A 9,294-nucleotide genomic window follows, 5' to 3' on the forward strand; every position below is an offset into this window, starting at 1 on the left:
TAACATGATATTGCACTTACATGCATTATGGTTAATGGTATTTTCCTCTGCTATGTTTGAACTAGTACATTTTCAATTTTGGTAATGCCACTTTGGTAACTAGTTTTTTGGTTATGTTATTACAAATTAATAATCAACATTACACTAACATGCAATCAAATTAACAATTATATTCCTTGCTAATACCAGTTCACATTAAAACTAAACATCAAACTTACATTACATATAATATCCATTACATTTTCTTGTCCCAACATTACATACAATCGCAGGTAGGGCTGTAAACGAACCGAACGAACACGAACAAAGGCTTGTTCATGTTCGTTCGTTTAAGTTAGCCAAACAAATGAACGAACGGATAAACGAACGAATTTTTCTTGTTCATGTTCGTTCGTTTAACAAATTGCCTTGTTCATGTTCGTTCGTTTATGTTCGTGAACATGCTAAACGAACATAAACGAACAAAGATAAACAAACACAATTGAATATATGTGAACATAAACGAACTATAATATAGTAATGTAATAAAAACAATTGAAGATATATGAACGTAAAAAAAACTTAAACAAACAAACATAAACAAACGTTCATGAACGTAAATGAACGAACGAGATCATTGTTCATGTTCGTTCATTTAACTAAACGAACGAGAATTGGTGTTCATGTTTGTTTATTTATTAAATAAACGAACATAAATGAACTTCCCGCCGAACAGTTCATGAACGGTTCGCCGAACTTTCAGTTCGTTTACAGCCCTAATCACAAAGAAAATCAATCAAAAGCTATAACAAAATGGGACCAAAACACAGATCCCCCCCCCCCCCCCCCCCCAAAAAAAAAAAGCTTCTTGATTTTTTTACTTAAAAATGTAACACACCAAGAAAAACAACCAACCCAGACAAAGTAACCATTTCACCATCATCAATCTTGCTTCGAGATTGTTTCATCCACGTAACAACCCCAGAATGACAACAGTTGGCCTAGGGCACATGGGAGGGTCAAACCATCCAAAAAAGCTGCATGTTCCTCCTAACCTTGAGCATGACTGAAATCGATGACATGGTTTCAAATAAGTCCACGACGTCACCAAAATCGTCGGCCTTCCACAGTGGCATATCACCATCTTCTTCTTTTTTTGAACAGAATGTGAGGGGGGGGGGGGGAGAACAAAGGTAAGGAACGAGAAGTAGAAAGATACAAAGGTGGGTCTTACATTATATACTCTGATGTACAACAAGGTGAAAAGACAAAATAACCCTTGCACTAATGATACAAAAGTGACGGGGTTAGGTTCAAGGACCAATCGCGCAATAAACTGAAACCTTAAGGACCATTCGTGTGACTTTTTGCTAGGAAGTCCTCAAAGTGTGATATTCTGTAAACCATAGGGACCAATTATGAAATTTTTTTCTTATTATTATTATGTGTGAGACCCTTATACTACACAAGTTTATTAAAAGTAAAAGGTTAAGATAAAGTTGGAATGACATAATCAATTACATATGTGATATTAGCTTTAATTATAGGACATTTGAAACATGAAGGAAATAAATGACTATATAACATTTATTTTGAAATTGAATATAATGATTTACCTTACATATATATAAACCCTTAGTAAAATGTAGATTATAAATTAAAAAAATTAAAAACACAAGAAAATGACAAGTGGGAAAAAATAATTTAAAAAATCCCAAAAAACGACATGTGTCAAATTCGATGAGAACATGACATTTGTCAAAAATGATTTTCATTTACTAGGTTAGATTATTTTACAATAAAAGGGATATGGACTAAAAAATATAACATAATGAATAGTGATTGAAGCCACGTCCTTTCACACAACAAGTTGTCATATCACACCACACTCGTATATGTAGAAAGGGGTGGGGTCGGTATAGTCATGTTGCGAAGTTACCAACATGCATTTGTCGTGTCATGTACACCACACAACCTTATATGTATAATGATTTGTAAGAGGTCATTTGATAGTTGCTAATTGGGTTAGAACTTTTGACTGAGTCCACATCAGCCTGAAACCATGTTGTTTGACTATATCTCTAACTATATATGATATGATGAAAAATGATTAGATTACTCATATGTTGTGTCTTCTGTTGGATAAAATAATTATGAAAAATACAAACTGTCACAAAAAATAAAAAGTAAACATACATCATTTAAAATTCAAATAAAAATTGTCATACAAAATAAATAAAAAAACATAATAATTTGCATATTTACTTATAGAGTAAGATCAAGAAACAAGCATACACACATAAGGGGCTAATTTCCTCCTCATATATATATATATATATATATATATATATATATATATATATATATATATATATATATATATATGTAACGCCCGTAGATTCGGGCTAGTCAATTTAGAGGCAATAGGGGTCGAAAACGACTTTTCGACAAAAGATTATTTAGAATAAATAATCTTAACCAAGTTGTAGAATATGTCACAAGGTTTCCGTACATATAAAGAACGCCGAAATCCGAGTTATAACGAAGAAGTTATGACCCGTCTGACTTCGTATGAAGAAGTTATGATTTTTCGAAGTTTCAGACTAGCAGTGTACAGCCCGAAATTCGAATATTAGATCGAGCGGTTTTTAGCCGACACGACCTGAACGAGAATCGAAGATCTCGTTAAGAGTAGCATAACGAGAAAAAGATGGGCGAAAACGGATGTCGGTTGAAGAAGTTATGAGGATTTAACGGACCAATCCTGTCCCGGCCTGTTAATAATATAAAATTTAAAATCAAGCCAAAATTAGCCGACGGATTCTAAACGAAAGTTGTAGAGTACGTTCCCACCTTCGCGTGGATATAAAGAACGTCGAAAACGGAGCTCGTATGCGAAAGTTATGATTTTTAGAAGTCGAGAATGCAATTTGCGAAGGCTGATAAGGAATTGATGACGTGGCGCGTTGTAGGCCGTCCATCGCTGATCAGATCTCGCTTCGGATGAAGGACACGTCGCCCTCGCTTACGTCCCGCGTCCGAAGGTAGTACGCCCCGCGTACCCTCGCCCTTATCTCTTCCGGAGTGCAAGACAGCCGGTCCGAGGTGGCGCCCTTATCCGAGCCATTACGCCCAGCGTAGGTCCGAGGTATGCCCAGAGTACCGAGGCCTCGCAGGCTATAAAAGGGGGCCGAGATTTCTTCATTCTTCACACCATTTTTCACTTCTCTCTCTACAAACTTTCTCTCTCTAAGTGCTATAAACCCCCCTAAGCCCTAGTTAAACCCCTAGCACCCCGAGGGAAGCCCCGAGGCTCCCGGAGTCCCGAGAAAAAGGAGTCTTTCGGTTTCGAAACGCTGCTCTAATTAAGTTCCGGTTTTTTATAAAATTCGTTGTAAGTGTGTTACGCTTACGCAATTTTTATATAGCTTTCAAATAATTATAGGAATGTTATTAGGTCCTTAAAATAATTATTTGGGCTATTATTATGAGTTATATTGAGTGTTATTAACGCTTATATAATAATAATAGTCAGACAATTAATTTGTCGCGGTTATCGTTAAACTAAACCCTAGTGGTATCGATACTAGGTGTTATCGAAGGAATATTGTTTTGAGAGTATCGAAGCGCTGTCCGAGTGCTAAGTCATCACCTTGCAAGTGAGTGCATGGTCCCTTTCGTCTTACACATAGATATGAAGTATTTTATTATAAATTATGTGCTATGTGTGCATATTGTCTGAATACTTGATGTCTATGCTGGTGAAAGATTTTTTATACATGTTTTAAATGATGTAAACTGTATAAAGTATTTTATATCTACAAAATATGTTGGATAAAACATGGGTAGATGAATGTTGAGGGATAAAAGCTGAATTAGAGAAACATTAGTAGCATGGACCTAGTGCCCTATAGGTATACATTGGCAGCAGTGGACCTAGTACCCTATAGATGAGCACTGGCAGCTACGCCACAACCCGTAGATGTTTTAGATCTACGGTAAACGTCCTAGCAGCTACGCTCTAAGGACAGTATCGGCAGTTGCGCCTAATAGGGAGCCTTATGACCATGACAGTAGCGTTTAAAGGTCAATACCGGCAGAAGCGCCTCATAGAAAATGTCCCAATTCTGGCAACTGCGCCTAAGTGACAAGATTAGCAGCTGCGCTCGACCAATGTGTCATTGGCAACAATGGACTTCATGTTGTTTCCTTAGGAATGAATGAATGAGAAATAGTTGATTCTTAGGGTAGATCCTTAAGAATAAAGAACATAATGGGGATGGGTAATTGGGTTGATTGTTTGATTGTTTGAACATAATAATTATATTATTGTGGGTTGAAAACCCTATGTACTCACCAGGTTTCCCAACCTGACCCACTCAGTTTATTTATATCACAGGTGTTGATATGAAGTGACATTACACTGAGAGATTTAAAGAGATGTAGATCAATAGTGTGAATAATTGTAAGTTCTGTTTATGCTTATGTTCCTGTATTAACGATGACATCCCAAACGTTTTAAAATGAAATAAATATGTTTCTTCGAAAACGTTTTAATAACGTATTTACCATGTTTTTCTGGGAACAAATTCCGCAACATTTTTATGAAATGAAGTACTCTGATTTTTATAAAGCATAAACAAAATCGGTCTTTTCTGGCTGTGAAAATGGGGATGTCACAGTTGGTATCAGAGCATTTGTTTAAGCGAAATAGGAATATGGATTTATTTCTAGACTTAAACTTAGAATGCTAAGCGATGATTGTGAGGTGTGAGCACTAGCTTATTTTAGGAATGATGCCTAAATTGATTTTATGTGCTAAATGCTTTGTGTATGATATGTTATTAATTGTTCGGATCTATGGTCTGTTGCCGACCGGATCTGGAAACCTTATGTGTTTAGGATTCTAAACGTACAACTACGATATTAGAACTAGCATATAAACGTTTCGGAGTGATAAGGATGATTTAAACGTCAATCCTAAATAAAGATCTAGATTCACCTTATCCGGTGTATAGATCAAAATGGTAAGGACATGTAGTGGAAACACGAATGCAAATGGGAACCGAGATCAACCCCCAGTAATTGAGCAAATACCGGTTGTGGTAGCCGCTGTTGAGCCAATAACGATGGCCGGAGTGCAAGCGATGATCCAGGCAATGTTGGATCGTCAAATGGAGGAAACCAGGCATTTGCTCCAGCAAAATCGAGAGGAAGCAACCATTCAGATCGAACAGCCCGAGTTGAACGAAGGGCAGACTGAGGAAGGGAACTACAGTGGGACTGTTAGTCAAGTCAACCCACCAATAGTTCGACAAAACAACCAAGATGACGAAGTCGAGAGGAATGGATGCAAGTACAAGGATTTTCTGACTTGCAAGCCATCAACTTTCACTGGAAAGGAGGATCCGATCGGGGTCATGGATTGGATCTCGGAGATGGAATTAGCTTTCATGACGTGCGGTTGCAAGGGAAAACAACAGACCACATTTGCAGTGCGTCAGTTTCGAGGAGGCGCTATACGTTGGTGGAATACCTTGGGGAAGACTTTGAGCCCCAATGAGCCCCTGCAACTGACATGGGCAGAATTTCTGGTGCAATTCAAACGAAAGTACTGCTCAGCTCAAAACCTGCTCGAGCTAGAGAACTAGTTTCTAACCCTGAAGAAGGGGAGCATGTCAATCGATGAATACACGAACAACTTCACAGAAAAGACGGAATTTGCCTTGTGTCTTGTTCCGGATGAGCTGACGAAAATTGATAAGTACGCAAAGGGATTGCCATGGGAGTACGCGGTGCCAGTGCGTCAGACACCTACCTTGGAGGCAGCTATCTGGGCTGCCAAGTCTGTGGAGGATATGATCAAGGGAAGAGCCGCCAACAAGACCGAGGTTGGTGAAAAGAGGAAGTTTGAGGGGTCTGAAAAGCCCGATGAGAGAAGCAAGACCAATACAAGGAAGTTTAGAGGAGGAGGGAGTGAAGAAAGATGGTGCGAGAAGTGCAAAAAGAAACACTCTGGAAAATGCGGTGAGGAGGTGACTTGTTTCAAGTGTGGGAAGCATGGGCATTATGCCAACGAGTGTAAATTCAACAAAAGGGTGTGTTACGAATGTAACGAGGAAGGGCACTTCAAGCAAGATTTCCCAAAAAGAGAAGGGGCTACAAAGCCAAACATTTCGCCACAACCGAAGGCAAGAGCATTCCATATGATCCTAGACGAAACAGATGACAATGCGAGGATTCAGGAGTGACGGCTTGACATCCAAGGATCGAGTTATAAAGTAGCCATAGAATCATATGATGTAGCCTGTTAGAGGCATAGTCTAGGGTGGACTTGAACACCTATGTAATCGTTTCAAGAAATAATATGAAACCATTGTTTTGTTATCTGATGTGTTAAGTTGTTGTGTGGTTTTCTTGTATGGTGACTTGGAAAAAACTGTGGGACGATACTTGGGACGAGTATGAGTAGGTGTGAATGGTAGTAGAGGCCTATACTACCGGAAGCACATGACTCACACCTGGATCAGGGAAAGTCACAAGGTTACCAAGAAGCTAGTAATTGATTTCGTTTTATTCAAGTATGTCGTTACCATTGTTTCGGTAATGACTAAGAAGATTGTTGTTATCCCGACCCTAGTGGTCATATCCCATTGAGTCCGACTACGATGAGTAGGTTACGTGGTTCAGAGAACCAAGTTTGATGTAGTGTCCGACTTAAACCAAACGATTGAAATCAAAGCGATCAATAGAAGTATCGCGCTCGTTGTTAAAAGAGTTGGTAGCCAGAATTGCCTAAATGTTAAAATGTGATTATATCACATTAAAACATGAAGGAAGGCATAGTCTGTTTTAGAATTTAACTCTAAGAGACCTAAGTCTAAGTGTTGCAACATACGATGATAGGTCATTAGAATATGACACATCGATCTATGGTAGTAATAAAAGAACTCATCTCAAGGTCGTATCTAGTAATGATCGAGATTGTGACTTAAGGGTCATAATTAGTCTAACCTGAGGTAGAGAGCAGGTGTACGATCGAGTACTGCTTACAGTCAATGAGTCTAAGAGATAGACTTGAAGGAATATAAAAGTTATAATTATTACCTAGGATGAAGAGATGACGTATGGGGTCATTATACGAGCCCTGTTTCGTTGATGATTCCGGGACGTAATCATCCTAAGGGGGAGATAATTGTAACGCCCGTAGATCCGGGCTAGTCAATTTAGAGGTAATAGGGGTCGAAAACAACTTTTCGACAAAATATTATTTAGAATAAATAATCTTAACCAAGTTGTAGAATATGTCACAAGGTTTCCGTACATATAAAGAACGCCGAAATCCGAGTTAAAACGAAGAAGTTATGACCCGTCGAAGTTTCGCGACAGAACCGGCACGATACCGGGAAGCGTAAATAGTGAATTTACGATAGAGCGAGATTTAGCCTTAGCGATCTAAATGAAAGTCATAGAATATGTTAAACTAAGAACATCGATAAAAATAACGCCCAAATCTGACTTCGTATGAAGAAGTTATGATTTTTCGAAGTTTCGGACTAGCAGTGTACAACCCGAAATTCGAATATTAGATCGAGCGGTTTTTAGCCGACACGACCTGAACGAGAATCGAAGATCTCGTTAAGAGTAGCATAACGAGAAAAAGATGGGCGAAAACGGATGTCGGATGAAGAAGTTATGAGGATTTAACGGACCAATCCTGTCCCAGCCTGTTAATAATATAAAATTTAAAATCAAGCCAAAATTAGCCGACGGATTCTAAACGAAAGTTGTAGAGTACGTTCCCACCTTCGCGTGGATATAAAGAACGTCGAAAACGGAGCTCGTATGCGAAAGTTATGATTTTTAGAAGTCGAGAATGCAATTTGCGAAGGCTGATAAGGAATTGATGACGTGGCGCGTTGTAGGCCGTCCATCGCTGATCAGATCTCGCTTCGGATGAAGGACACGTCGCCCTCGCTTACGTCCCGCGTCCGAAGGTAGTACGCCCCGCGTACCCTCGCCCTTATCTCTTCCGGAGTGCAAGACAGCCGGTCCGAGGTGGCGCCCTTATCCGAGCCATTACGCCCAGCGTAGGTCCGAGGTATGCCCAGAGTACCGAGGCCTCGCAGGCTATAAAAGGGGGCCGAGATTTCTTCATTCTTCACACCATTTTTCACTTCTCTCTCTACAAACTTTCTCTCTCTAAGTGCTATAAACCCCCCTAAGCCCTAGTTAAACCCCTAGCACCCCGAGGGAAGCCCCGAGGCTCCCGGAGTCCCGAGAAAAAGGAGTCTTTCGGTTTCGAAACGCTGCTCTAATTAAGTTCCGGTTTTTTATAAAATTCGTTGTAAGTGTGTTACGCTTACGCAATTTTTATATAGCTTTCAAATAATTATAGGAATGTTATTAGGTCCTTAAAATAATTATTTGGGCTATTATTATGAGTTATATTGAGTGTTATTAACGCTTATATAATAATAATAGTCAGACAATTAATTTGTCGCGGTTATCGTTAAACTAAACCCTAGTGGTATCGATACTAGGTGTTATCGAAGGAATATTGTTTTGAGAGTATCGAAGCGTTGTCCGAGTGCTAAGTCATCACCTTGCAAGTGAGTGCATGGTCCCTTTCGTCTTACACATAGATATGAAGTATTTTATTATAAATTATGTGCTATGTGTGCATATTGTCTGAATACTTGATGTCTATGCTGGTGAAAGATTTTTTATACATGTTTTAAATGATGTAAACTGTATAAAGTATTTTATATCTACAAAATATGTTGGATAAAACATGGGTAGATGAATGTTGAGGGATAAAAGCTGAATTAGAGAAACATTAGTAGCATGGACCTAGTGCCCTATAGGTATACATTGGCAGCAGTGGACCTAGTACCCTATAGATGAGCACTGGCAGCTGCGCCACAACCCGTAGATGTTTTAGATCTATGGTAAACGTCCTAGCAGCTGCGCTCTAAGGACAGTATCGGCAGTTGCGCCTAATAGGGAGCCTTATGACCATGACAGTAGCTTTTAAAGGTCAATACCGGCAGAAGCACCTCATAGAAAATGTCCCAATTCTGGCAGCTGCGCCTAAGTGACAAGATTAGCAGTTGCGCTCGACCAATGTGTCATTGGCAACAATGGATTTCATGTTGTTTCCTTAGGATGATCCTTAGGAATGAATGAATGAGAAATAGCTGATTCTTAGGGTAGATCCTTAAGAATAAAGAACATAATGGGGATGGGTAATTGGGTTGATTGTTTGATTGTTTGAACATAATAATTATATTATTGTGGGTTGAAAACCCTATG

This window comes from Lactuca serriola, chromosome 8 (genome assembly GCF_051521515.1).
Source record: "Lactuca serriola cultivar US96UC23 chromosome 8, Lser_US96UC23_V15, whole genome shotgun sequence".
NCBI lineage: Eukaryota > Viridiplantae > Streptophyta > Magnoliopsida > Asterales > Asteraceae > Lactuca > Lactuca serriola.